The sequence below is a fragment of the Brienomyrus brachyistius genome, unplaced genomic scaffold (genome assembly GCF_023856365.1).
Source record: "Brienomyrus brachyistius isolate T26 unplaced genomic scaffold, BBRACH_0.4 scaffold205, whole genome shotgun sequence".
Lineage (NCBI taxonomy): Eukaryota > Metazoa > Chordata > Actinopteri > Osteoglossiformes > Mormyridae > Brienomyrus > Brienomyrus brachyistius.
In genome coordinates this window covers 38285-66268 of record NW_026042480.1, presented here as the reverse complement: position 1 = coordinate 66268, position 27984 = coordinate 38285, and the positions used below count along the sequence as shown (strand labels likewise).

General features: G+C 45.6%; 1 pseudogene; it reads right to left on the bottom strand.

Annotated features, from left to right (window-relative positions):
* LOC125728216 (intersectin-2-like) lies at window positions 1–27810 on the bottom strand (annotated as a pseudogene).
* Window positions 27811–27984: the final 174 nt, after the last annotated feature.

Below are 27984 nucleotides of genomic sequence, written 5' to 3'. Positions count from 1 at the left end.
GGGGGCGTATGGCATGGCACCAATCCGCGTCGCCTCATTTGAGAGATTTTTGGTCGAACAGCTGCAGGTCCAGGCGCACCCACACCTCGCCTGTCGGCACCTCGTGCAGCAGCAGGCGCCTTGTCGCTGCTCCCTTGTTTTCCAGCTCCTTCTTGATGGTGGCCACAGGAACTTCAGTGCGGCCCAGGAAGTCTAACAATGATACAAGCAGCCATGATGAAAGCGGCCACCATCAAACGCTAGTAATAGAACACAGGCCATTGTGGCACAATGAAAGAAATTAAGCAATAGGGGGGGGAAAGAAATAAACGGTCAAACACAAAAGAAATTATCTAGTAGAAGGGTTGCAGTGAGACTGCAGAATATACCAGGGCATAAAGTAGAGAACGTAGTTCATCTGTATGTGTTCTTGGGCTGTAGGAGTAACCCGTACAAATACAAAGAGAATGTTCAAACTCACACACACAGAACCAGGGGGAGGATATGGAACCAGAACCCTGAAGCATGAAACCACAGTGATACCCCATGGAGAAACTTAAAATGACGTGTAATAAATAAATAAATTAAAAATAAATTAAAAGTTAAATTAAAAAAAAAAAAAACAAGACGAAACTTCAAATATGACACCCAAATTTTTCTAAGGGAAATTTAACATCAGCACATTTAACATCAGAACTGTTCCCAAGACGAATTTCAGGAAGTGTCAACGTGTAAAAAGAGGAGAAATAAACATCTGAAGAAAGGACTAACCATCGGGAGAGAACTGGTCCCTCTTGAAGATGGTGACACATAGAACATCCTGGTACAGGTCCTTAATGAAGAACTGACAGTTGAAGTTCCACTTGGGGTTGATTGTGTCATTTATTGTCCGGGAGGTGAAACACTGTGCCCCCATGGTCACCTCGCAATATGGATTACTCTTTCCTGGAGGGTGTAGGCCATCAAAAAAAACCATTAAACCCAACCATCAAGCCATACATGAGGTACAAGGCATTAGGGGGTTAGCGGCTGGAGTTTCGGGAGATAGGACTTGACCTTTGACCCTCACCATTGGGCTTGCAGGGCTTGAGCTCTGTGGCCTCCAAAATAGTGACCAGCAGGCGGCCAATGCCACTGGTTTTCAGGGAACGAGCTGGAAATGCATACAGCAAGTGATGCATGAGTCGAAAGACCAAGGAACAATAAATAAGATTCATAATAAAGAAGTTAAGATGCAAGGAACTCCCAAGGAATTGGCAGAAATAAGATACAGCAACTGGAAAAAAAAACTGTAGTTAATGGGGCACTGCAGTCTATGATAGGGTTATCAAGGGTTCAGTAATGAAGGTCTGCATAAATAGACTGTACAGCAACCAAAAGGGAAAGTAGTAGGTTCTTAAACTGCAACGGATGTGTTCACTGGAAGGACAGGCTGTGTAAAAGAGGGAAACTCAAATTCAGGAAAAACCAGTGCTCAGCTACAAACTCAGACCAAGATTTTGTTTTTACAAACCAGTTGAGTAGCCTTTGACTGACTCTCTATGCTCAACTGGTTGGAAGAAACAAATTCTTGCTCATGGGGTTTGTAGGTTCTGGCTGTGAAACGTCCAACATGGACTAAAACATGGGGTCAGGGTTCTGAAACACTGAATAGGGTAATGAATATATACTGGTGACTTAGAGGATTTTATATTACAGATACATAAATATACACACACACACATACATATAACTAAATTAAATAGGAAAAGGACAAGCAATTTTGTAGACAGATGAATAAAACCATTACATAATCAAACTGGACTGAAGGGTTATGCTAAGACACTGAAAAGGATTAAATGCAAATAAAATAGTTCACCTTGGTAAGCTTTCTCTCGCTTCTTCTTCTCAGTCTCTATGAAATGTTCTGAAGCAGCTTTGATTTTCTGCGTCCAGGCAGTCCTGATTGATTAAATAAGAAGAAACACCTGATTTGTTACCAGAACAGGACACCGAGGGAGCCTCCTTGTGGACTGAAGCCACAGCTTCCTTGTTCAATTCTCCTTAGTCTCTTCTCTAACTCCCTTCCTTCCCCACTCATTGATGTTCTCTGTCCTGAGAGTATAAACACGGTCGATGTGGGAGATGTGGAAGATTGGCTCATCGCTAGACGGATCGGAGGGCATCTTCACCAGAACTTCATTTAGAAACACGGGCTGGTTGGATAGAAGACCAAAATCGGGTCATAGACTCGCATTAAATTGGAAGTACACACAGTAGAGAAAGCCCGTAAAAATGGGCTAAACATACAACTAAGGAAATGGCACCTCTTTCTAGAAAGTTCTACTCCGAATTGTATGGATATGAAAAGTTCATTTAAAACGCAATGTATGATTTTGTGCCGTAAATGTAACTGTCTGGTATTGCTAGCCCCCTCCATTACTCCCCAGCATGAAAAAGAGTCTCACGTTCTTGTACATCTTGAACTGCATGTTGCACTTGGGACTGAAGAGCTTATCCGTCCCTGATGAGGTGAACTGCTTCACTGCTTGGGTGAGCAGCAGGAAGTCATTGAAGAGGAAGGTGTATAACTCCTTGTTGCTCTTAGTTTTATAGACCTTGCCGCTGTGTAGCAGCTTTCGGGGACCCAGGCAGTTGGTCAAGGAGTTGAATATCAAGTTCTGTAGGGAAATGGAACAATTGGAAGTGTCCAGTAAACTGTAGGAAAGCTGCAAAAATCCAGACCCTAACTTGTAGTAGGATTAACTCTGTAGACGACTTTGTTAGAGGCTGTGCATGTAAACAAACATTTGTTAAGAACTTCAGGAGGGAATATTGTAGATTATATAAAACCCAGGCTATAGACAAGAGCTTCGTGATATAGTTGCATTAGATGTGCTCACCTCAGTGATGCCTTCACACTGGACATGGCTCTGAATCCACTCTAACCTGTCGGAGTTCTCCTTCTCCCGGACCCCCTCGTTGACCTGCAGACAGAGCTCCTCGGCCCTGTCCAGAGCCTCCCGCAAGTGTCCATGGTCCAAGTGATTCTCTGGAGTGTTCTCGAGAATCTGGGGAGCAGGAGATTTGGAAATAGGTCTGGGACCTGCCTAAGAATGAACTCTGTCTTTGGACAAGGACTGTGGAGTTCAGGGTAGAGTGAAGTTACTGGCGGTTTGATGTTAATCAGATCCATCCATCCATCCATCCATCCATCCATAAATAAACTGGTGCAGCACGTTTTGTAACAGTTGACATCCAACATTTCACAATACCCATACTCACTGTTAGGTTGAAGAAACAGTTGTTAATCATTTCTGTATGATCAGCAATGAGTGTAAATATATATGTATACGTTATTTCTTATCTTCTAGCCACATACTCTTAGCTATTGTACTCTAAGTAGGTGGTTAACAGCTGCCTACTTAGATAAGAATCTCACTTCCCTCTCTTGCGCCCCCCATTGACTATAAATAAAGAAGCCAAGGGGAACCACCCTTTGTAACACATTCTGCTGTAGTTTGCATTGCAGAGAGTGTGGGTACCCTTGCAAGTAAAACTGTAACCTGTGTGTGTCTCGTAAATGTGGAGTTGGGGTGGAAACGCCGGGCGCTTTCCCCAACATAGAATTTGGTCCTTCGAGCCGGATCCGAGGAACCCCGAAGACGTCTCCAGTACGCCGAGAGAAGCGACACCGAAGTCTGTCGACAGCCACTCGAAGTCGGGTGCAAGAAAGACCTGTGATGTGAATTCGTCATCAGGCCGGTGGTTAGAACTGCGCTCGACGTCTGGTGATGTCTGAAGGACCTCGGTGACGGATCAGAGAGCACACTATACAGGTGAGAGATACGGCACCTAAGTGAGTAGGTGGCCAAGACATGCATGTGGTTGAGGTTAGCCGAAATTAACCGGGAGAGAAAGTAGGCGTTGTTGGAAATATATATATTGATGTATGTGGATGTGTTTTTATAGGTTTTAGATTAACCTACACGATCCACCCTAAAAGCAACAACATACTGGTGACTGAAGGATCAAGGACGGGTTTCATCCCTGAAAACTAACACCGCTGCTCTAATAGGGAGCAGTAGAAGGCCGTGTTAGTGTCCTCCTGAGGTCTCATGCCAGATACTTGCTTTTAGGATTTTTTATTTTTTGTAGTGTATCCATTAAAAGGTAACAATGGGGAAGAATCAAAGTAAACAAATGGAACTAGAGGGAGATGAGAAGTTTATGGAAGGATATAAGCCAGGATCAGGACAAATAAGTAGATGGAGGAAAAAACATGGGTTTGAAGGAAAACTCCACACTCCAGATATATATAAAAGCTCACAGACTTTTGTATAAAAGCTAAACTTAAAACTGGAGATGTTACAGACTACCAATAAGAAAGAAGGTAAAGACAGAAAAAAAGAATATGTTTTTTCTGATGCATGGTTGGAACAAAGTAAGTTAAGAGATGTACGTAGAAAACAGAGTATGCAACAATTACATGGAAGGATAGAGATAGTGTTTATGAGACGAGCAGATTATGGCAGAATAGCGCAATGTAAACAAAAAGATGGAGAGGAACCTGAGGATTTTATGGATAGAATGAGAGTTGTATTTAGAGGAAACTCAGGGATCCCATTTGATGAAGAGGCAGTAGGAGTGTACCAACAACAGCTAAAACGAGCTTTTGTCGCAGGCCTAAAGCCCGAATTGCGAAAATATCTTGACAAACATTGGGTACATCAGAATACTGGTTCAGTCCAACAAGCACTAGAATATGCCCAACACGCGCAGAGAGCGCAGAAACAGGAAAAGACAGACACAATATTCAGCGCCTCAGATGTAGTAGCGTTAGTGCAAATGAATCCTCCGGGGAGGGGAGGATTCAGAGGAAGGTCAAGAGGCCGAGGAAGGGGGAGAGGTGTTTTCAGAAACAATTACAGGAATTCGTCTCAGCAAGATAACATTTGCTGGACATGCAGGAAACCTGGACACTTAGCTAGGAATTGTAGAGTAGGGAAACAACCATATAACCCAAACTCCATTGAAAACAATGATCAATGACCCCCCTCGGAGGCCCCTGTTACCGACACCATCCGAGGCAAAACAGAGGTGATTTTAAGAAAGGAAACGGAGGTCACTTTACAAGACCTTTTAGATAAGGAAATAGATTTACAAGCAGTGTGTCAGTTATTAGCAGAAAGGCAGTGGGAAACCTTGCCAAGTCGGAAGTTAGTCATAAACGGCAAAGTATATGAATGTCTGTGTGACACTGGAGCATGTAGGACTGTCCTAACCTCCAGTCCTCCCGGAGTCACATATTCTTCATCAGTCATAAATATAAAAACGGCAGGAGGTCAGACAGACAGACATCAGTTAACAAACCCAGTTGCAGTAAAAGATAAGGAAACTGGACTTGAATGTCAAGCACAGGTGTTAATAAGCCCTTCTTGTCCTGTTAACTTGTTAGGTCGAGACCTTATGGTACAAATGGGCATTAGCGTGGTTGCCACAGCCACTGGCATGAAAGCAATCGTAAATGAGGAAGCTTATGTTGTGCAAGGAACCACAACACCACAATATTACTGGTCTCTGGACCTAGGGGGAACTGCACAGACACGAGAATTATTGCGGAAAACTAGAGAAAAGCAGTCCCCTAGACAGGCCCAGTTCATGCCTGACGATGCCTTACACGTCACTATGTGGTACAAAGACACCCTTGGACCAGATTACGTCTATGACAAAACGTTTCATGCCCTCCAAGACACTTGTATAATATATGTATAACCCCACCACTGGGTTTTCAGCAGCCTCAGTCATTTTATCTAACAAGCAACAAGCTGTATTTAGAGAGAGAACACCACACGTATCTCTTTCAAAACCACCCCAGATGCAGTGGAGAGATGTAGAGATGTTCTTACGAGATTCTATGCACAGTTACAATGACTACCAACCCGTATCTGGCTCCTGTTGGAGCTATGATGAGAAACACAATGTGTGGCGGTTTCCTTTGGGATGGAGAGTTCAAACCACTCCCACCACACACTTAAAGGACCCAACCTGACAAATTTTTTCAACCCTGGAGGAGGGATCATGTCCAGATCTAGATCGCCTTCCAGAAGGGTTGTGGTCGTCCTCCCCCACTGATGTAGGGCTGGTAAAGGGATTCCCACCTTACAAAGTAACTGTGAAATCAGAACACCGTCCGGCAATACCCATTAAAACCTGAAGCAGAGAAAGGTATAGCCCCTGTAGTGCAAGACATGTTAGCATCAGGAATATTGCGAGAGGCTCCTGAAGCCACTTGCAACACTCCTATCTTTCCAGTCCAGAAGGGACATACAGGGAAATGGCGCATGGTGCAGGATTTAAGACCTGTTAATAACATAGTGCAACATGCAGCACCAGACGTGCCTAACCCACACTTATTGCTCAACTCATTGACTCCTGATAAAAGCTACTTCTCAGTAGTGGATCTTAGTAATGCATTTTTCTCAGTACCATTGCACCCTGATTCTCAACATTTATTTGGATTTACCTATAAAGGGAAAAAATATACATATACTAGACTCCCTCAGGGATTTTCTGAAAGCCCACATGTATATACCATGGCCCTTAGATACTCTATGAGTACCTGTGAAATACCATCACATAGTCAGGTATTACTATACGTGGATGATATCTTAATAGCAGCAGATTCAGAACAACATTGCAAAGAAACTACCCTAACTGTGCTTCAGCATTTATACAATACTGGACATAAAGCTTCTAAACAGAAGTTGCAGTACTGCAAAAAGACAGTTGTCTATTTAGGGCATAACCTTTCACAAAAAGGTCGCTCGCTGCTAGAGATAAGGAAACAAGCTATACAGGAAGCACCTAAACCACAGACTAAACAACAGATGCAATTATTGTAGAGAATGGTTACCAGATTATGCTTTTCTAGTTCAACCTTTGCAAAATTTAATATACGGGAAGGAGATGACTCTAAAGGACAAAATACAATGGACTGAGGACGGAGAAAATGCTTTTACAAATTTAAAAAGAATGTTGCAAACCAATGTGACCCTTGCTCTACCAGATTATCAACAACCATTCACCCTATGTGTAGATGCTAATCAAGGTTATATGAAAGCAGTATTAACACAGCCATTCGGAGCAAAAGAGAGACCGTTAGCATTCTATTCAAAACGATTAGATGCAGTAGCAGCTGGCTTTCCACAGTGTTTACAGGCCTGTGCAGCTGCTGCAGAAGCAGTAAAGGTATCAGCAGAATTGGTACTTTGTCACCCCCTCATACTTAAAGTTCCTCATTCTGTGTCTCTAATCTTGTTGCAGACACCGCTTCCATTCTTAACACATACAAGACATCTTACCTTAGTGTCACTTTTGCTCTCACAACGTAACATTGAACTTCAGCGGTGTGGCCTATTGAACCCTAGTACGCTTCTCCCTACCGCAGAGGATGGGGAGCCACATTCTTGCAAAGCAACAATAGAAGAACAAACAAAACCAAGAGCAGATATTCTGCAAACTTTTATACCAGGATCAGAAGTTGTTTATGTAGATGGCTCAGCATCAAAAAATGATATGGAAAAAAATAAAGTTGGGTATGCTGTAGTTACATCTACTGAAGTGTTAGAAGCCAATGCACTCCCTTCTACTTGTTCAGCACAAGCGGCTGAACTTTATGCTGTGATCAGGGCATGTGAACTGTTCAAGAACAAGTCACTTACTATCTACACTGATAGTCAATATGTGTTTGCAGCTGTCCATCACCATGCAAGAGTCTGGAAAAATAGAGGTTTTAGAACATCACAGGGCACATCTCTTACTCATACGAATTTGCTACTTAGATTATTAGACGTTGTGCATTTACCGACTCACTTTGCACTGTGCAAATGCAAAGCACACCAGACTGATGACTCTGCAGAAACCGCAGGAAATAGTTTTGCAGATAAAACCGCCAAAGAAGCGGCACTGAAACAACCTACCTTATCAGTGGCAGACATTCTTTTTATAGATAGCGATGTGCTATGTGATGCACAGATTCATGCTCCTAAAATAGAAGTACAAAGTTGGATCAAAAGAGGAGCAATACAACGAGAGAAAGTTTACTATATGAATGACAAGCCCATCCTACCAAAAAATTTATACAAAACAGCTGCTTTGGTGAGCCATGGAAATACTCATGTCTCAACAGGAGGGATGGTACATATCATACAACAATATTTCTATGCTATAAATTTTTCTGATTATGCAAAACAATTTTGTAGGACATGCTTAATTTGTTGTAAACACAATGCACAAGGAAACATCAGACCAAAACGTGGCCAGTTCCCCAAGTTGTACATATGGATTTTATTGAATTATCTTGGTCACAAGGAAAGAAATACTGTCTAGTTATTATAGACACCTTTTCTAAGTGGGTAGAAATATACCCTGTAAAGCATTGTGATGCAATGACCGTTGCAAAATGTTTGGTAAGCCATTATTTCCCTACCTATGGCATACCTCATATTATAAGATCAGACAATGGGACTCATTTTGTAAATCAGACTATGTCCCTTTGCTCACAAGCATTAGGTTTTACGCTTAAGAATCATTGTGCGTATCACCCCCAGAGCGCAGGCTTAGTGGAAAGGACCAACGGCACTATTAAAACAAGGCTAAAAAAGACAATGGAAGAGACAAAAAGGCCGTGGCCAGAATGTTTGTCTCTAGTAAAATTATGGATGAGAATAACTCCCACTCCTGCAGGATTAACACCTTTTGAAATAGTGTATGGTAGACCATTTCCCCTAGCAACTGAAATGAATGACATAGAAAAAGCAGACCGAGAAAATACGCTGGCTGATTGGATGCGTAAACTACTAACATCACAACAAAAACATAGCCCCAGTAGTCTGCCGGTAAATTCTGTTTCTACTCAACAGGATAACTTGCAGCCGGGAGATTGGGTCCTGGTCAAGGTCCTGTTGCGGAAAGATTGGAGCACACCTCGGTGGGACGGTCCTTATCAAGTCCTCCTCACAACACCAACAGCAGTAAAGATCGCAGAACGACCTTCCTGGATACACAAAAGTCACTGTAAACCCATCAAGCCCTTATCAGAGGCCTCAGCAACAGAGTAGCAGTGGAAGTCCGCTACAAAGGCACAGTAACCAATAGGGTGCTGTTGTCTCAACCCGGTGAAGAAAACAACTGAGCTGCACTCTATTTAGGATGGCCCTGATAGGGTGGGGATGTGGTAAAGTGACTCTAGGGGTCATTCTTGTTGTAGGACTTGTATGGTTGTCCTGGCTCTCACCAGCTCCATTACAGCACCTACGGCGATGGACCCATGATGACTTCCATCTACGCCCGTTGCCCGCTGACCACTCACATCCATTTATGCAAAACTACTGGTAACCGATATGTACATGATACTGTAACAGCGAAAAATGTGACAAATTGCTATGTTTGTTCAGTAATGCCCACTCATAGTGAAGGACCTACGGTGTATGGTAAAGCTATGAACATATCCCAAGCCAAGTGCGCTGCTTCTTTCGCAGGAATAGGATACCAGAGCCGTCTTTCCCTTATATTTTCGCTAGCAGGGGAAGATGTGAACATAACTATACCTGGGACTAATAGAATGACAGTGGTCCGAATTAAGTATCAGGAGGCTACAGGAAACTACCCAGATGACGTTGGGTTTCAAAATGGTACCTGTATACAGGATTTCTGGGTAGACTTCGCTGTTGCTAAAACTAATGTCTCACTTCCTTTTTCTGTCTTGATGGACCGAGACCCACTGACATATCAGCATGCCATTTGTTTTAAGCAAGATAATGGTACGCGATGGATAGGAGGAAACACCACGAACTGTAACCTAACATATGTAGACAGCATGTATGGATCTCCAATTTCGATGCTTCGCCCCAGTAATGGAACATATTGGGTGGACGGAGTAGCATGGTTGTGTGGACCTCGTGCATACTTTGTCTTACCACCGAACTGGTTTGGAGTGTGCGCTCTTATTTTTGTTTCAGATCACACCTTCCTGATAGCACAGGAAAGTAAAACTTTCTTCAGAAGCAGGAGAAGGCGTTCGATATCAATACAACCCCATGATAGTGTGTGGGGAACCGACGTGCCCGCTGAACATAAATTGTGGGGAACAGGCAGTAAAGTTATGCTGGCCCTGTTCCCTGGGCTAGGAATTGGAAAACTCATGCTACGCGTAGAAACTCTAAATTATAGACTAGGTCTATTTATGAATGATTCGATACTGATTAACCAAAAACAAAATGAACAATTAGACATAACCAGACAGATGGTAATCCAGAATCGTATGGCATTAGACCTACTGACAGCCGCACAAGGAGGAGTATGTGTCCTCCTGAACCAAACGTGCTGCACTTACATTCCTGACAATGTGCACTCACCCAATATGACATCTGCCTTAGACCGCCTCCGAAACTTACAAAAAGTGATGACCATGGACAGTCGACCGCAGTCCTCCTCATCCTGGTTAGACTGGTTTATTACAGGAACATGGTGGTCAATACTGATGAAAACATGCCTACCTCTTCTTTTGTTTTTCATTTTATTTTTCTGTTGTTTTATTACTGTTATACCATGTTTGAAAATGTTTATTAATCAAGCTCTTAATGCTGCTTTTCGGACACGCAGTACAATGTTTCTCTCCCTTACCCAAACTATAGAGACAGAGCCTGTTTCCAGCGATGGCGATGAAGAAGACATATAATTCATAATGACGGCCGAGCCGAAAGCACCCGTGCAGGGCTCGGACCTGAAGAAACGGAATTAAATGTTTTCCAGGATAATGACAATGTGGTCTAAATGAAGGTTGTACCTAAAGTGCTTTTGCAACTTCTACAATGTTGATGCTTCTGATCATACTGTCATGATAAACAGGAGGGACTGTTAGGTTGAAGAAACAGTTGTTAATCAATTCTGTATGATCAGCAATGAGTGTAAATATATATGTATACGTTATTTCTTATCTTCTAGCCACATACTCTTAGCTATTGTACTCTAAGTAGGTGGTTAACAGCTGCCTACTTAGATAAGAATCTCACTTCCCTCTCTTGCACCCCCCATTGACTATAAATAAAGAAGCCAAGGGGAACCACCCTTTGTAACACATTCTGCTGTAGTTTGCATTGCAGAGAGTGTGGGTACCCTTGCAAGTAAAACTGTAACCTGTGTGTGTCTCGTAAATGTGGAGTTGGGGTGGAAACGCCGGGCGCTTTCCCCAACACTCACTCTTCTGCCTGAAGTTTTTGCATTTCATTGGTATTTAACTCCAGCAAAACAGCACATTCTTTCTTGTATTTGCTGACCATGATGATGGTCACAACCATTATCATTTGGTCCCCAAAGGAATTGACACGAACTGCATCTTTGGCAGGGCAAAGTCATACGTAGCAGCAACCCAAATTGAGCTAAATCCAAGGCAAATTGGATGAGGCTAATTCGTCATGCCTCCCACATCGCACACTGAAGGAGGGACCACGGGTGACAATGTGCAGGACTTACGTTCTTTATGATGAGTGGATAGCGGGTGATTCTCTGCATAGGCTTCAGCAGGAAGCTGGACAGTGGCATACCTTTACACCGGTGATCTGTAGCGATTTTCTGAGAGAGAGACACACACACACTTAGGAGTCAGAAACCCTAGCCTACGTCCTTATCTAAAGCACCACTCTAAATTTCAGTCTAGGTGCTTTAGAAGAGTTGAGTCCAGAGGTCTCATAGAACATAGTATTGGCCCGCAAGATATCTTTGTAATTCATTTCAGAAGAAAATAAAGAACAGTTCAACATCCATTTAACCCGCTACCGCTTTTTCACTGAGGACATTTGGACGGCTGCAATTCTCCCGCTTACCGATCGCTCTGGAACAGCCTTTAACAATGAACTATCTACCCCTCCCATTTGTTCCAGGGCTGCTGCCCACCATTCCTCACCTTGAGGAAGTCCTTGAACTCGGGTTCCTTGTCAGTCTTTTGTTGCAGCAGGGCTGCACCGTTAAGCTGGCAGCTGCAGAAGCGGATGTAGGCCTGCATGTGCGAGAGCTCCGAGGCCAGGATGTCCCCAATCATCTGCACCGGCATCTTCTCGCCACCCGTTTTCTTCCTCACCCTCAGTGCCCTGCCATTCACAAACACAATCACCAAAACCGCAAAGGCCGCCAAGTCCAGTACCAAGCAATTTCTTCGTAAAAGTTCAGGTGAGTTTCAAAAACAGAATGCTGGCCAGTGCCATTCTCAACAAACATTCCAGTTTCCATGATCTTTAAGTGCAAAAACTGTGCAGCCTGTTTTGTTATTATCCATCGACTGCATAGATAATTCCTTTTCCTGGCACTTCTCTATTTCTGGGACTTCACTCTGCCTATGACATTTGCTGTTGTGGGACACGATACTCGCAGTTCGTATTCCTAGAGCAAGGTGGCAGCATCGGATCACGTTTCATTCCCAAGAATTTCAGCTACCAAGAAGAAACAAGCTTGTGGAAAGACACACTTGTGAAGTTTGGTGTTGGACATAATCAGGTCCTTCCAGTTGACGAAGATCATGGCCATTTCAACATCTGTCAGGCGTCCCGACTCAGACATGGGCTTGTAAAACACCTGGAGAAAAAAAAATGAGAGACGGGCAAAGTTGGAAAGGGTTAGTAAAGGTTAAGAGGGATAACAAAATGTTAGGGAAAATAAGTTAAACATGTTCTGGCACAAAAACCTACACTCAAAGCCCTATACATGAGATCCATGACAAGAATATAAAAACTCAAAACTGCAAATGCTTAAAGCAGACTGAAGTGCAAAGACCTCACGGGGGCCCCACTGCAGATCATACCTCCAGGACCAGCTGAAGGTCAGCCATGTATCGCTCCTCCGTCTCAATGAGCTCGTGGATGTAACCCTGTCGCTTCCTCTCCTGCGGACTCATGGTGTCCAGGCTGGTCAGGTCAGCACACCCTGCAGGGTCGGGGATGACGGGGGTGGGGGTGGGAGTGGGGGGGGGGGGCAGCCGCGGTCAGCAGCTGTCTTGCGTGGCCCCAAACATGTGGCTAAACCACTGGCTTGAGAAGCCGCTACCCGGAGCTGTCGCTAAGTCACTGCGCGAGAACAACCCTCCCGTCCGTCTTACCTTTTGCTGAAAATTCAGATGCGCGCAGACGCTGAAACTCCATTGGGTAACTTTCAATACGCCTTTTTGCATGAGCCTCATCCCCAAGCCTTAAAAACCGCAGCCAGGTTTCCTCTCTCGAACCCATTTTGCCTGGGACTGTAACCATCCTAGTGCTTAGCTTCTTGAATAACCTGGTCCTGGATATATATATATATTAGACGCTAATAACCAAACCTCACACCATCCTTGTGTAAGACAATGACTTGCCAAAAAAAAGCAGGTGCTTTTTAAGCAAATCCTTTATTTTCACGATAAATGTACATATGTATAATTTGAGGCACATTTTCAAAGTAACACAGCTTGGGAACTTTAACACAGACAAACTGACTTGACTACTGCCAATGCACTGTGGGTAAATTCCCAGTGGGGCCAAATGAAACCTCAAACTGCATAGACTGTTTAACAATTAATGCAAGGGATTCATTCAAAATGCATCTCTCTTGCCAGCAGCATAAACAGATTGCAAATTTGCATAAACAGAGCAAACCTTTAATTGCTTGCAAAATGTTTTCCAAGTAGAGGATATTTTTCAGCTGTTAAATACCTTATTCAGACATTTCTATGCCTTACTGCAAGTAATCACACATATTGTAGACTGAGCACACAATATCACAGTCATCCATTTTTTTTTCATTAAACTGCACTTTCATATAAAATAAAATAAGTCAATACAACTAAGAGTAAAATCTGGGCAAACCAGGTTACATTCAAAATGCTTGTAGTTTTACTACAAAGTGCCGCAGCAGTGATGATTTCTTGAACACTGAGGCACAGAGAGTTTCACCCTGATGTGAGAGCAAAAGACCACACTTTATAAACCACCAAATCTGCCATTTTTATCCTTAACCGAGTAATACGATTCTTTAGCATTTGTTCCAAGGACATTGTCAACACATGAATTTACCTCTGGCTAATAGTTACACTGGCATGGACCAAATAGTCAGCAGGCACCATGCAGAAGGATAATCTTCAGAGTCTAAACCTTAGTGACCAAAAAAAGAATTAGCCCATCTAACATCTGAATTTTATCAATAACCAAATAATCAATGGTATCTAACTGCAAGGCAGATTTTCATTTTAAGTTGCATGAAAAAGCAAAGTGTGAGGCTCAGTGGGCTAAAGCCTCGTTTTTCGCCCAGCCTCAGTACATCTGCGGGTCCTTCAGCAAGGCCCTTAACCCCCAGCTCCCTGGATGCTGCTATGGGTGGCTACCCTTTGCGGCCAGCTTGCTGTCACTTACAGAAAGCAAACTGGGGGTGGCGTAAAGAGAATTTCCCCATAGGGCTCAATAAAGTATCAATTATTATTAAATAAAGACATGTATCTTAGTTATAACTAGTTTTTAAACTTGTTAGAACCCAGAAACCGCAAAACATGTACTGTTAAACACCAGCAGGCCTTGTTTCGTTAAAGGTTATGCATATAATTACCTGAATTAACCACTCCATCTTGGTGGGGGGGGGGGGGCATTTACATTGACGTTACCTCCCTAAGGTCACTTAAAGCAAAAAAAAATATATTCTAAAACATTTCCAGTATTATGGCAGATCAGCTGAAAACTCACAGCATCCTGGTCCAAACCCCCTCAGGCGGGAAAGCGGCAGACACTGCACCGGGGCACTAACAGGGCAAACCAAAGTCCACCAAAGCCCGCCGCGAGTGTTCGGAAAAAACAGCAAACAGTGAAGCAAGGACCCAGAACTTTGACCCTCGAATGGCTCACCGACCCCCACATAGGGAAAAGATGAAGGCTGCAACCAGTGTATGACTGCCTGCTTGAATACCCTTCCACTCCATACATTATAACAAATAACACCCTCAAAATACACAACTACATGTAAGGCAACAAAGGTTTCCCCTTAGTCTAGGTATGTATGACGAATATTCTACACACTATACCCATAGGCAAAACACAGTACTTAAAGAAGTACGTAAACAGCCAGTAATCGTTGAAGCTCATGTGTCGCCGTAGGCAAGCTACACCACCAGGGCCCCCTGTCTGCGACAAAGTGATATTGGCTGGCTAAGGCAGCGCCTCACCAAAAGATGGCACCCCAGGTGGCTGCCTATGTCACCTAATGGGTTGACCAGCACTGAGCACAGTACTATAGCTAAAGCCATGGGATTTCGTAGAGGGAGAGGATTAGGGTTAGGGTTAGGGTTAGCAGGGTTAGGGTTAGGGTTAGGGTTAGGGTTAGGGTTAGGTTTGCACTCATGGGGTTGGCAAAAAAAACCTACCAATGGAAAGCATGTGTCTGTGTACATGTGAATTCATACTGTGAACACACGCACACACACTTATGCAATTACCCAACGGTACGTAGCCCATAACTGAACTACAAGCTAAGCGTAAACGCACCGTTGCCTGCACAGATTATCCCAGATTTTCCATCTGCGCAGTAACATTCAGATATAACTGTCAGTGAGAGACGTTTTAACAAACAAACAAAAAAAAGTTAGGATACTCAATTGCACTTAGGGTAAAAAGCCATTTTTGAAAGAAAAATATGTTTTAAATAGTTAATGACTATGACTCTACATACCTTCACGCTCTCCCAAAAAGCTGTTTAAATGATATGCTTTATACTTTAAATATGGCATCAGCATCTATCACTGGCATTGTAATTGCTTTGCATCATAAGCAAGAACAATTTTAAAGACTAAAAACATGAATATAAAAATTACAGAGGGGGGCACTTGCTGTTGGACTGGTAGGTGTGTGGGACCTGCTTCAACACATGAGGAAAAAAATTTAAATAATAATAATAATAATAATATTAAAGCAGAAGTAAAAGAAAGTGAATTTGATGAGAAGGCAGGCCCTATCCAGCGAGGAAGCATTGACTGATATGGAGCACCTAAAGGGTATCTGAACAGCTCTGAGAAGCTGTGGAGGAAGAGGCAACGATGCCGTCCTACAAGAACAACACAGATAGAGGGAAAGATGGAGGGAAAGGTGGGGGGGAAAGAAGGGAAAGATGGCAGGAGAAGAGTGTAAGGAGGGTGGACGGATGGATGGAAGGAGAGGAGTGCTTCTCTGAAGCACAACTCTGAGAAGAAACCCAGTCCTAATAGGCGGATGGCAGAAGAGAGAGTATGCACGCCATGATGTGGAAACTCATCGACCCTCTCATCATGGTTTTTTATGAAGACATTTGCCAATACCAGGTAGTATCTTTCAAACTGCCCTACTTCACATCACCAGGCCTCCCATGAGGTCACCAATGAATCATTTCTTATCTGTGTTTAGGTTTCCCCTGCAGCACACAGCTACTGCAAACTCTCTCGATTCATCTTTGGACACAAACCATTTCTGTTCAGAAAGTCAGACCCAAGCAGGAAGCCAAACCGTAGCCTTGGTAGAGCTGCAGTCAGCAGGAGAACAGCCCTTTGAGAGACCCATACAATGCAGGTGGGCACTGTAACGTGGGTCAACTTTTACCCGAAGGTCACTTTCCACCTTAGATTTTGGAACTACCGCTCTCTCATTTATTGCCAACAGCATGAAACACTAGGCTGCAAACTTTGTATCTTAAGACATTTGCAACTATCAACAAGACAAACAAATATTACTTGGGGGGGGAAAAAAATTAAACTTACATTGTTGACTGGGATCGGACTCCGTGGTCATCTTGACGTAATTGGTGGGGAACAAGCCGACGACGCCATTCAGCTCCCCTTTCCACCAATCAGCATCGTCCTTGTTCAGCACATTGATCAGTTGACTTTTGGAGAAGCTCATCTCATCCTCGTTGCCCGCCTTGTAGTCGTACATGGTGATGACCTGGCAAACTGAAGGAACAGCCAACATGTAGGAAAGGCTGTTACGGAAGATGCAGACGGAGATCATCGCAGATCTTGGCATGTGATGCTGTTGATCTTACTTGGAACTGGAGCTGGTGTGGACTTCCCACTGGTGGGGCCCAAGAGCTTGACGTGGGAGGCGGGGAACCATCCGTTCTGGCGTTTTTTACCCCTAGCCTGGACAGATACAAGACAAGAGGTTCCTCATCAGGACATACATGCCAACCTAATTTAGGACAAATGCATCTGACCTGAGAGAGACCCGCAACTCAACTTCAATGCCTCCTCCCAAAAACAGCCCAGGATTAGACCTCATTATGGGCGGCCTCCACATTTGATTAACGTCACTATCATGACAACACGGGTCCACAGACCTGCAGAACCCCTTGCCACCACCCAGATGGGTTCTTGCCCTGGATGAGGATAAGCTGTCCCGGGGCCAGGCTCAGCTGCTCCGCTCCGGTGGCCGTGTACGCAGTCGTCACTTGGGCAACCTCTGTCATACACATTCACAAATGAATGCGAACGCAAACAAGCACACGTGTTCAAGGTAGATAGAGCTTCGCAACAGTCGGCACTCGCAAAGACTATTGAACACAGCTGTGTTTCATCTGTATACAGGACACAGCCTAGCTGCAGATGCACCAGCATCAACGGAAAGGCAAAGATAAAGGTGTGTGGTGGCTGCCAGTGAATTTCTTGGCTCTTTACTGAGTGGTGACTGTGGGATCCCGCATCCTTACCTGGCTTTTTGCCGACTCCACCTGACTTTCCAGTGGTGCTATATGTCTGTAGACAGACACAGAGTAGCAAAAGTTAGCCTGTCATGATTTATTATTTATAGACAATAAACTCTGCAGTTTAAGTATCTCTGAGAAAAGTCGTTCATGACAATTTACTTCAGATTCCTTTGGCGTTACGTAGTTGGAGGGGAAGACTCCACTCCTGTCTCCGATGTACCCTTTCCACCAGTCCCCTTCTCTTTCCGTCACAACGACGGTGTCTCCTTCGTTGAAAGTGAGGTCTCCTGACTCTGGGCTTTCATAGGTATATAAGGCTACATACTCTGATTGGATGAGAGACAGAATGGCCAAATGATTTTTAACTGCCACAAAACCTGCCTTCTGATTAGACAGAAAATCAACGGTCAACAGCCAGTGACAAAATCCGGCTTTCTCCTTTTCGACAATGGCCTCTCACACCAGACCCTGTTTCAAGGTTACTTCTGACATGCTAGCAGCAATACCATTAATATCAAGATGATTAAAAGGTACGCAAGAGAAGTCAAGATGACAATATGCTAGATTACAGATGGCCAAACAAAGTGAAGAGTAGTGACTGGCTAAAATGGAATGTTGGGTATCAAAGAAAGACACAATGTATGCAAAATGCGCTTCTGCTTAGCTTAATTTAACTTCTTTTCATTCAAATTCTTCCCTGGAAAAGAAACTTACCTTCTTGTAGAGTATTGTCAGGGTTATTGAACTCATCCACAGAAGAATATAGGGGTCTGGCAAAATAAAGTGAAAAAAAATGGATCGGCGATTCTGCTCATACGCATTTTTCAATAGAAAAAGAAAAAAATCCCTTACAAATTGATCTCGCTTATCTCAACCAATAATATAAGCACAAAAACATCACAATAGCATTCATAAGTGTTGAGTCAATCAGTCAAACCAAATTTACCATACTAAATCTAGCACATTTTCTCAAACATGTCACAAAGAAAAGGCAGGGATTATTTAAAATCACTCCTAGATGCCTGCCCCGAAAAATGCAAATCAAATACCACTTCAGTAATAAATACGTAGAAATATGGAATTAGAATAAGGAAATGGCTCAGTAAATGACCACCAGTCTCCAGGTAGCTGACAGGCTTTGGTCTGAGCAGAACCAGAACCCTTCTGGAACCTCCCGAGGAACCGCCAAGAGTGTCACTTACTCATTCCGGCTCAGCCCTGCACCCCATTCAGCTCCCCCAGCCACCAGTTTTCCTGCTGCTCCAGCACCGTGATGATGTCATCCTTGGAGAAGTTCAGGTGGTTGTCCGTCTTGGCCGTCCAGGAGCACAGCGCTTGCACCTGGAGGCCACTTGCCACCTGACAACGCAGAAAACATGTCTGTCAGCCGGGACACCACTCAGGAAACAAGATCTGATCTAGACGTACTTGAAACTACCTTAAAAATCCCCCCAAAAATGGACATTTTGATAAATGTTAACATGAAAGTTTACCAACTTATGAATATACCTAGAAAGTTAACACTCTCGTGCATACATGGTACATCTCAGTGTATTGTTATATATGTGCAAACACATGCACAAATATGACCAAAAAAACAACATATATACAAACTACACTATTAGCAAACATAGTTGACTTGTTTATGGCGATAAAATCATGCATTTGTGTTGGGGGCCCCTTGCTGGCCACAAAGTCACCACCTTGTGGAGGGGCCCCAAAGTGGCTTTTTAAATGGGTCCCCAGAAACAGCAAACCTGCTTCTGATTGTTATATATAAATAAAGAAAAAGCATAGTACAGAACAAAATACTGCAGTAACGTGCAAGACAGTCGCAGAAGCAGTTGAAGGCTTCTGAACAGACATGGTTCAGATGCAGCCATGCAAACAGGCCACAGACTCACTGGCACATAAATACGCATAGGCATGCAGTGGAAATACAGAAAAAGAACACGACCGATCGGGTGGGGCCAGTTCTGAATTCTCACTCGAGACAGTTACGGTATTCTTCAGGTAGGGGGCGCTCCCAGGATAACTACCTGTCCATACTCCATAGAGGCAGAGCCTGGAGGGTGGGTGGGAGTGAAGGCAGAGTTCTGCCCTGCCCCCCCAGGAGTGCTCTGTCCTGCTGGGAAGGTACTGGAATTAGCCTCCGCCTTGCTGAAGTAGGGACAGACCAGGAGAAAACGGTCAGTGAGACCCACATAAGCATTCAGATATGACACAGGACCAGTTTAGATGCTGGACACCAAGGGGCAACATTACCTTGCAGAGACTGAGGTAGATGCAGTTGTGGGCATCAGAGCCTGCTTGGTGCTGGCCGCAGATTCCGGTTGGCTGTGCTTCTCGACGTAGCTCTCAGGGAACCAGCCCATCTTGCCCTGGTAGCTGCCATACAGCCAGCCCTGCTCGCCTTCCGTCTTCTCGTCCACCTGCGGACTCAAGGCGATTGGTTAAGGGCTACCACATGACACACATGGGCGTACTATCCAAAACCAGGTCACGACTGGCCAGAAAACACCCTAAAACATATGAAAGGAGAAATGTGCCATTAATAAATTAAATATGTCTACATGTTTATTTATTTTGTCACAGGGGCACTTGTACCCCTCTGTCCTCCCCCCCCCAAAAAACTGCTCCTTGTTGCACTTTATGGTGAACAAAAGGATTCTAGATCTAACTGTAAAACACCCGAAAAGGATTCAGAAAAAAAGAGCTAATCAGGCACCAGGGCAATGATTCAGCACATTTAATTTATGGTACAAACAGATTAACATATGGGGGTGCACTCTGTATACCTCAATCAAGCTGTCCGTGTCAAAGGTGAGCTCGTCCGCGTTCCGTGCTGTGAAGGGGTACAGGGCTCTGTAGGTTGTCAGGGAGGCCGATTTCCTGTGCGTTGACTTGACGGGTCTCAAATTCCCTGCAACGACAGTGAGTCAGTCACCTCCTTGTGTGACTGTTCTTCAGAACGCTGTGTCACTAATGACGCACTGCAGCTATTGAACCAGCACACGACACCTCGGGTCTGCTGATGGGACACTTGCATTTGGAGGCTGATGAAGAAACTGTACAAACCCCACCGCTAATGGTAGCTTTACGTGTCTGAGATTGTGATTTGTCACTGCGTTTCCACACCTCCCGAAGGGGGCTGCATCGAGGCCATAATCCTTACCTTTTCGCTCCTCTAGGCCCCTGATCAGGGCCGACAGCTTCTCATGAATGTCTGTCTTGCCTAAATTGTGCTGCTGCTGCTGCTTTTGCTGCCGGGCCTCTTCCTCCCGCTGTCTGGCCACGGCCTCCTCCTCCTGTTGCTTTCTCCTCCTGTCCTCCTCTCGCCGTCTCTCCTCTTCCTGTCTCTTCTTCTCCTCTTCCAGCCTCCTCCGCTCCTCCTCCTGTCTCCTCCGCTCCTCTTCCTGTCTCCTCTGCTCCTCTTCCTGTCTCCTCCGCTCCTCTGCATCCCTGACAGCAGCTATCTGAGCCCGCTGACGTCTTCTCTCCTCCTCCTCCCTCTCCAGCTCCTGCTCCTCCTCCTTCTTCCTTCTGTTCTCTTCCTCTTGCCTCCTTCTCTCTTCCTCCTGCCTCCTCCTCTCTTCCTCAAATCTCTTTTTCTCTTCTTCCAGTCTTTTCCTCTCCAGCTCTAGCTTCCTTCTCTCTGCCTCCACCTTTCTCCGCTCCTCCTCTTGCCGCCTCCTCTCCTCTTCCTTCTGCCTCCTCTCCTCCTCCGCCCTTTTATGTTCCTCTCGCCGCCTCTCCTCCTCTATCCTCTTCTCCTCCTCCCTCTTCTGGGCTTCCTCCTGCCTCCTCCTCTCCAGCGGCCCGGCGGTTCCGCTCAGCCTGCTCCTGAGCGGCGCGCAGTTTGGCCCGGAGTTCACGCTCACGTTCTTCCTCCTCCTTCAGCTTGGCCTCCCGCTCCTCCTGGATCCTCCTCCGCCGCTCCTCCTCCTCCCGCTCCAACTTCACACGCCACTGCCGCTCTTTCTCCAGCTTGGCTTGCCTGTGAATGACATGATGCATCACATTGAAGCTGAATTTGGCCCAGCACCACATCATGGCCCTTCAATCACGTGATGCAGCTATATTTTCTTTAAACAAACCATCAAGGTCACGTCATCCATTCAAATTTAATGCTTTAACTGAACTTTGTCACACTGGGTCTGTAATTGACATTAAAATTGCTCTTAGCCATCTGACATGTTCTGACATTATGTAGGTGATGTGTTGACCCACTTAAAAATAGAAAAACAAACAAAAAATAAGTAAAAGGGAGCTCTGGATCCCCAAGGACCAGCTTGGGAAGCACAGTGTTAAAGTGATATTAAAAAGCGATTTAGGACAGGTCAGTCACCATTGCAGGGAAACCAAACCTGGCACCATGACAGCCAACAGAAATGCAAAAACGACAACAGAGCATGCAGGCCTTGCAGGAGGCCTAGCTCACCTGACCGCCTCCTCCTCCTCTCTCTTCCTCCTCTCCAACTCCAGTTCTCGCCTCCGCTGCAGGTCACATAGCTTGTCGGCCTTGACCTGCCGCAGTCTGTCCAGGACCTGCTGCTGCTTGGTCTGGCTTTCCCGGAGCTCCTGTGGGAAGGGACCGGGCCCGCACCACCATTAGCGCAGAGCACCAAGCCACACCGCCAACCACCACTCGCTATACAAGGTACAGACACCAGATCCAATTCAGAACACACGGGATTCTGGGCCATAGATTATGGATGTTTTGAGGCTTCACTTCTCCACTTTATTCTATTTACAAATGCTACTGGCCCCTGTACAGCACACTGGGCTAACTAGAGGCAAGCCACAACATTGATGCCTTTCTACCACCAGTAATGCCTCCTCACCTTGATGTCCACGTTGTACTGGTCCATCTCCGACAGTTTTGCCACGGTATCCTTCTCCAGCACATCCAGCTGCTCCTTGAGTTTCCGACAGACGATGTCCTTCTCAGTCACGCCCCTCTTTACGGAGGAAAGTGTCGGACCTGTATACAGAAACACTACCTCTAAGCAAGACCCTTCACCTGCAATTGCTTCATCCTGGGACTGACAATCTACATCTAAGCCCTGCAAGGAAGTCCTCCAACTTGCAGGGAAAACTGCAAGGGGGTTGGTGGCAGGGTTGGCACTCCAGCCACCGGAAAAAAATGTACACTGTTCCATTCCATTCGGACTAGTGTGATGCTGAGGTGTCACCCGCTGCACGACTACACTCAGGTTCTCATCCCTGAGGTGGTTCGTGTGGAGGGTGCAGCAACGCGCTGTATCAGCAGGGGGCCCTTACATTAACAACCCTAAGTGCACCTCGAGGTTATATGGTAAGTATTTTCTTGTTGACATGTGAGAGGGAGGGCTGTGACAGATAACCTGGCCCCCACAATCCCCCACTCCACCCAAACCCTACAGAGCCGAGATGAGTTGGTAGCCGACTTGTGCCCAGAACTTCTGGAAACTCCTGTACTGCTGGAAAAGCCTTCCAGGGGGGGTTACATCTGAAAGCTGGCTGAAAGAACGCCAAGATTCTGCATTGCTGTCATCGAAGCAAAACTGTCGACTGCCTCCAAGCCTTTTACTCTAAGGTGAATAATGTAGCTAAAATATAAAGATGTATTACAAGTGGGTGCATCCAAACTTTTGTCTGGTAGTGTACACCTACATTTTAGAAGCACAAGAAGCATGTACCACCCATGTGCCACCATGACATTTAAGTACTTCAAGAATGACTGCAGGGGGGGGGGGCGCCAGGTAACGCAGGGAGAAGCAGGGAGATCAGACTCACCAGACCTACTGTTCAGCCCCATGTTGCATAGGATCTCCTTGCATCTCTGCTGCTCCACAATCAGCTGAGAATGTTTCCTCTGCCCCTCCTGCACAAAAACAGGCCAAACTCCCTCAGAAAGCTGGAGAATCCTGAAATAAACCCTCCCTGGAAACTTCACCCTATCTATCTATTGCTTTTATAGTAAATTCCCCCCCAAAAAAACTGCACATTCTCCAGGAAAGGTGTGAAGAACAGTCTCTCCCTTGGTTGCCAAAATCTGAAGACTGCTAATCAGACAGGAGTGGCACAGCTGTTGTATAACGCACAGCAGACATAACGCCAGATCACATGGAAAAAGAACCGTGTTGAATCTATTTATCAGTGTTGCAGCTGGTGCTCGTCCCATAGCTGCTGGGATCTTGGACGGCAGCGGAGGAAGGCCGCAGACCTCAAGCTGCCGCTGCAGGGCGTTGACCTCCAGCAGGCAGCTGTCCTGCTTCTGACTGATCAGTTCCAGCTCTCCCTTCTGGATGCTCCTCTTGCTCTGGACGTCCCTGAGTCGGTCAGAGATCTGCTTGTGCTTGTCTCTCTGAAATTAAACAGTGGTCTTATGAGTCCTGAGGGCGGGAATATTGTCGCTGTGGACACAAGCATGTGTACCATTGACATCTGAAAGGAAAACGTGCGTCTCTGATAGTGCGATTTCAACAGCTGGCTGTTCCTCGTTCCTGAAGGGGAATGCAGTCGGTCGGGGCAAACAGGTGCAGGACGGCCTGGTCCTCACCACAGCCTCCAGCTCCAGCTCCAAGCTCCTCTTCTTGGCCTTAAGCTTGATGATGTCCTCTTGTTCTTGGTTCCTCTGATTCAGCAGCTCCTGTCGCCTCCTCCACTCCCACTCCATCTTCCTCTGACGCTCCAGCTCCTGCTTAGCAGCCTGCAGGGACACACACATGATCACGACCAAACACACACACACACACACACACACACACACACACGCGCTAATCACAGGTCGCACACGTTCACACACAAGCTAAACCAATAACCAAATACATGCTGTCAAACCTTCCCAGCCATTCAGAGATGTACATAAACGGAGTTTCACCAGTAAACTAGTTTAATTAGTTATAATGCTGTATTTGCCCAACACAGGGTTACAATAATGAAGTTTTATTAACTTCCAGCCAATTATCACAGGGGGGCCTGGAGTCTATCCAGGACAGCACAGGGCACCAGGCTGGGGGGGTACACCCTGGACGGGATGTCAGCCCATCGCAGGGCACAAAACATGCACTTACACTAGAACCTCGCACTGCAGAGAATTTAAAGGCACCAGACCACCTAAGGGCATGTTTTTGGAGGAAGGCCACACAACACTGGGAGAACATGGAAACTCTCAAAGAGTGGAGGTGGGATTCCAACCCCCAGCTCTGAAAGGTATGAGGCAACAGTGCTGGTGAATCGCCAACAACATTAATTTGCTAAACCCAAATGTGATTGGCTGGGACTGGACCAATGACCAAAGAGCGACTGCCTAACCCCAAGTACAATGCTAGCATTCCATACTAGAAAGACTGACCTCCTTGCGTTCCAGCTCCTTTAAGCGCTCTTCCTCCTTCTGCCATTCCAGCTCGCGTTGCCTCTCCAGCCGCCGCTCCTGCTCCTGTTGCCGCCTCCTCTCCTGCTCCCGCGCCTCCTGCTCACGCCGCTCCTGCTCCTCCCGGGCCTTCTGGGCCCGCCTCTCTTGCTCGCGCCGCTCCTGCTCCTGTAAGACCTGCCGCCGCCTCTCCAGCTCAGCGTTTCCCCGCTGGAAGTTCTCCTTTAGCTTGTCCTCGAACGAAACTGCAAGGAGGGCCATGCACACGCACACGTGGTAACCATGGCAATAGGGGCAGTGACCTTTGACCTCCTGCAATTCAATGTGAATCAGGTGATTCTTTGTAAAGATACTAAGAACGGCACATCACTAATACACACTTGTGTCACCAAAAACATTCACTAGCTGAAGGTGCCTGTCTTTGTGTGTGTGTGTGTGTGTGTGTGTAAATCCGTCTGTCCGTTCTACTAATGCTACCATTACTCTTTGTCTTCTGGGGTGGTTCAACTTGAATTTCTTCAGGGACGATGGTGCGATTCAAAGGAAGCAATTCCCCCTGCTTCCCCGTTCTGCAAAATACAACATGCCTCCGTGTAGGTAGAAGGTGCTAGAACCTGAGACTCTGAGTCAGGCTACACAGGAACAACCACCATACAGCTTCCCGTGCTCACTCATCAGGAGTCCCTTAGCTGGGCTCAGTCGAAGTATCTCAGTGTATGGGGACACTCTCCCTTTCTGTAACAAAGCCTCCTAGCCTGTGATTCCAGATGGGTCAAGGCCTGACACAGCATATTCAACCCCCCCGCCTTTCCCCATTCATTACATATAACTATGGAAAAAAGTTAGAGACCATAGCACCAATTTTTGTTTCACTCAGTTCTCCTTTATGGGTATGGATCTGTGAATAATGTTTTTTTTTCTTTTGCAAACTGCAGCCTGGTTCTTTCCTGCTTCTCATTAATGAAGGGCTTCTTCCTTGCTTTATGGGACTTCAGCCCTGCTTCTATGAGCCTGTTATGAACTGTCCTAGCAGTGCACCTCACACCTGCACTTAACGTTTCCACCAAGTACAGGTCACTTGAGGTCATGATTCATGAGGCACTGTCGGATAAGTGAACGGGCATCTCAAGCATTGGGAAGTCGTTTCCACCCTTTACCTGGCTGCTTTCTGGCCTTTCTCAGTGTCTCCCGTTTCACCATATTCTTGTACACTTGCGTACTTAGAACCTGGAAGCAACCTGACGCTCAGCGTACCTTTCTGCCAGCAAAACCAGCTTTAAACAAGCAGATTTTTTTTCCAGTATAGAGTGGTCTCAATTTTTTTCCAGAGCTCTATTTACTGCTCTGCCGGGTTCACCGATTGGCCACCGGCGGCGGCTGTCTACCTGACGGAGGGGGGCACCAGGTCCCCGGGAAGCGTGAGGGGCAGCGGCTGTCCGGCCTTCGCCATGTCCACCAGGTGCATAGCCAGGATGAACTCCTCCCCTGTCAGCTGGCCGTCCTTGTCCACATCTGCCAGGTTCCTTGGGAGAACATGTGGGAAGGTCAGTAATCGAACCGGGTGCACAGATGGCGAAGACCAGCATAACTTCACCCAGACCATGAGGGGTCCAATTTAAAAACCAAACTAACCTACAAAAAAATGACAACTTACCCTGAGTTTTGTCCAACTGTAGGCTAATGCAAGTGTTCCAAGCATGTTTAAGGTATGCTAGGCTAGGCTATGAAGTTTGTTAGGTGAGCTGTAATAATAAAATGTATTCTCACCTAACAATATATTTTTTAGCAGTATTTTGAGAGACAGACATATAAAAAACAAAATGCCTTTAAATTTTTTTATTTTTTTTTAAAGCAGTGATTATTGCAGCACATTAAAAACCTGCGACACGCTTCCTATTAGTTGATTATCAGTAGGATCCCATGAGTCACAACTCAGAAGTACAGACCTCCTGCCTCGAGCCGTCGCACCAGCTGCCTGACGCGTGCTAACAGGAACAGACCACTTAAGAAAAGCAACCAGCCCTGGAAATATCATGATGGCTTCTGAAATCAGCGCAGGGTCAATTGGAGCAATTAGAGGTTGTTCAGGGGACCAGCAGAGAAATCACTGCCAATCCGGGGACTTGAACTGTCGACCTTGCGGTTACAGACATATGGTCCTCACCTGTGGAGCCACACACTGCCCGCATAGAGTGGATGCTGAAAGGATTGAGCTACGTAATTTAAGAGGGGCAAATAAACCAAGCGCACCACTGCGGCCGTGAAGAATTCAGTGGACACTCACCAAACAGTGGCTAGCTGAGTCTGAGTGAGCTGGGATGAGGCCAGAACGTTCCTGACCTGCACACCTGCAAGGTAGAAAAATGGCGAGGGGAATATGAGCTTCAAGCTGAACGACCTGAAAACTGTGGGGGGGGGAGGGGGGGTTCCCACCAAGAAACCACCATTAACGTACAAAATGTTTCATAATCTAGCTCCCGTCGAACACAGCCTGCAATGTCACTTGTGAGCTGTGACTCATTTAATTACTGGAGTAATTAAATCAACAGCCGGAGCCCTGAGCCTTTTACCAGTGATGCAAAAGTCTGTAATTAATGTGAACTGCTTTCCTATTATTACGAACATGCCTGACGAATCCCTGAACAAGCTTATTACAAATAACATGCTGTGTTTAATTGTCATTAAAAGGTGCTAACTGGGTTCGCTGGGGAACCTGTCAAGTGCAGAGGTGGCATCTGAATAATCTACTCCTTACACATCTCTGTGAATTACTTACTGTTATGACTGCAACACCCACATTCAGATCATTAAAGGAAAAGCGTTTATGGCTGTTTAATGTCGTCGACACTAGAAACAAAGTTCCTCAGATCAGAGTTGAGTAGAATCAGGTGATGAAACTAGCGTCAAAATAGGCACTGTATAAAAAAGCTACA